A 2,935-nucleotide genomic window follows, 5' to 3' on the forward strand; every position below is an offset into this window, starting at 1 on the left:
AATCTGATCCCATTCCGACCTCAATATATATGTGTAATCGTCTTGTGCCGTATGTATTGAAATTGTTCGGGTGACATGGTCAAAGCCCTGAGCAAGAGCAAGAAAACTAAAAAATGTTAGTGCATTGGACTTGAAATTCAAATTGTGCTAGCTGACAAAGAGAAAACATAATACAATAGATCAATATTAGTTCTGACTAGTTGGTAAAAGGACTATAAATCTTTGAATAAAATGACTAAAAATCCATTGGGTGCTAGTGGTTCCATTCCACAGCATAACAAAGAATTAGATGAATGAATGAATGAAAGTCATGATCATGCCTCCAGTAGGAAGATCGAGGAACCGGTGTTGGCCCTCCTGGTTCATGAGATCCTAAGCGTGATGGGTGAAATTAGATATTATTCTTTCATAAGTCCATATAAGTGACCTGGCCAAATCCTTGGTCAACAGGCAACATCATAGATTGATAATATTTTTTGGTTAAATATATAAAAAGAAAATATGCTTCACCTGCCTATATTGTAAGTTTATAGTGGAGCCTCACAACATCTACGAAACCAAATAAACAAGATGAAAGTATATTTCATGATGGATCTTAATATGCTAATTATATGTCCTAAATATTTGTACGCTCTCCTCCATTGCGGGTGCTTGTGGGCTAACTCTCTACTTTAGGGCATTTTAACCGATCCCCAATATGGCCATAAGGGAGTAAATTTTTTGGTTTACTCCCTTATGGTGGACCTACCCGATCCCCTAAAAACGTTAACGGGCTATAATTTTTACTCCAACTCCCTCCCCCCCCCCCCCCCCCCCCCCCCCCCCGCTCCCGCTCACCCTGCCGGACACCAACGCCGGCTTTTCACCGCTGGAAACCACCCACGCGCGATACTGCTGGTGCCAAAAAAAGTTTGGGAATGACAAAGAACCGTCGGGTCCTAGCTCCGCATCCAACCGCGCCAATGGTGTCCGGGGTGGTCACCGTGTCTCCGGCAATGGCACGCCAGCCTCCTGCCGCACCTACCAGAGGCAAACAGGCTCGAAAGCCGGCAGCGGAGGCGGCGCTCGTCGAGGCGGCCGCCAAGAAGAAGACGAAGAAGACCGCGTCGGTGCCTCCTGCAAAGCCTATGCCTCATGTGGCAACTCCGGCTTCCCCTACGGCGACTGCCCCGGAGCGAGCGGCAGCCGCAACCGACAACAAAAAACGCAGCCACCAAGTGCTCGATGAAATGTTAACAAGGTAAAAATAAAACATCGTGTCCCGTTGGTATTCGATAGTGATTGTTCATGATCGGTAGTGATTGTTTATAGTGCTTGCTTTGACATTGTACAACAGAGATGAATACGACCGAATTCCTTGCATCGTTGGAGTCCTTGGCCACTGTTGGCCTTGATGATCTCAACTATGACTCGTTTTGGGATCATTCGGCCACCCAAGACACGGAGGAGGCTGAGGAGGATGTCCAAGAGGTGGTGGCCGAGGAGGAGGTGGAGGAGGTGATTGAAGCAAGCACCAAGGCCTCAAGGAGCCGCACCCAAAATACAACCAAAAGGAGGACCTTGCACTTTGCAACGCTTGGTGTGCCATCTCCATGGATGCAACGATCGAAACGGATCAAACCAAGACCATGTTTTGGGAGAGGATCACCAACTACTATAGCATCTCTTTGGACGTGTGATCAAGCTGTACACAAGGTTCGCTTGGGCATCGTTGGAGCACCATCCATGATCAATTGAACCGATGGTCCGGTTGCATAGACCAAGTGAACCATGCTCCACCGAGTGGTGCAGGTGGCGGAGTATGGCCCCTGCATCCAAGAGCTATTCAAGCATTGGAACACCAAGTTCGGCCACAAGCCCTTCACTTTGCATCATTGCTACAAAGAGCTATGCAGGAATGAGAAGTGGATCCAAAGAATTGTGGAGACCACTCCGAAGAGGTCAAGGTTGAGCGTATCCATTGAGGACGACGACGAGGTTGATGAAGATGCCAACAATAGACCGAAAGGAAATAAGATTGCAAAAGAAAGAAACAAGATGAATGCATTCGGTGGCACTTACAAGGATGAACTTGTGGCGATGATTGAGACCAATAAGGTGTTGGCGGCCAAATGCAAAGAAGACAAGATGGCGAGGTGGAATGAGCTCAAGCCCTTCGAGGATGAGAAGTGGAAGACCAAGTTGGCGGAAGAAGAGAGAAAGTTGAAGGCTGAGGAGCGTAGGCTTGCACTTGAGGAGGAGATGATTTGTGATGCAAAGAAGGCCGAAGAGCGTGCTATCATGTTCATGAATCCAAACAAAATTGATGAAACCGCAAGAAAGTATTGGGATCTCACTTGTGGAGAAATCTTGGCCTCTCTTCGAAATGTTGGTGGTGGCCGAGGGGGTGGTGATGGTGGCCTAGAGGGTGGGGTGGTGGTGATGGTGGCCGAGAGAATGTTGAGGTTGATTTCTTTGCCGAGGACATCGTTTGAGTGGTGGTGACCGAGAGGGTGGTGGTGCATGCCAAAGATTGGCTCGATCCACAACATATACATGTTATGTTTGTGGTGATTTTGAATCAAACATTGTGTTTGAAGTGATGTATTTTGGGTGAACTTGGCATTGTTTAAATTTGAAAAACGCGGTGATGAAACTTTATGTTATAACGATTATTGCTATCCATGCTTTAATCTGAATAATTTTAAGATATGTATTGTGTAGAGATTGTGTTAGTGTGACTAGTATACAAAATGGCCACAAATTTGATTTTGCTCCGCTAACTACAGGGGATCGGCTAGGTGCGGTCACCGTTAGTGGAGTAAAATTTTACTCCACTAACTTTACTTCAACTTTTACTCCACTAACTTTTAGGGTATCGGTTAGAAATGCCCTTAAGCTCACGACTTTATGTAACTAGATGATACACCTTGTTGCAAGAATATTTTGAAATATA

At 46.1% G+C, this 2,935-nt stretch overlaps 1 pseudogene; it reads left to right on the top strand.

The window, feature by feature from the left end:
• The first annotated feature begins 1,338 nt into the window (after positions 1-1,338).
• LOC125507005 lies at positions 1,339-2,582 on the top strand (annotated as a pseudogene).
• Positions 2,583-2,935: the final 353 nt, after the last annotated feature.

Source organism: Triticum urartu, chromosome 5 (assembly GCF_003073215.2).
Source record: "Triticum urartu cultivar G1812 chromosome 5, Tu2.1, whole genome shotgun sequence".
Lineage (NCBI taxonomy): Eukaryota > Viridiplantae > Streptophyta > Magnoliopsida > Poales > Poaceae > Triticum > Triticum urartu.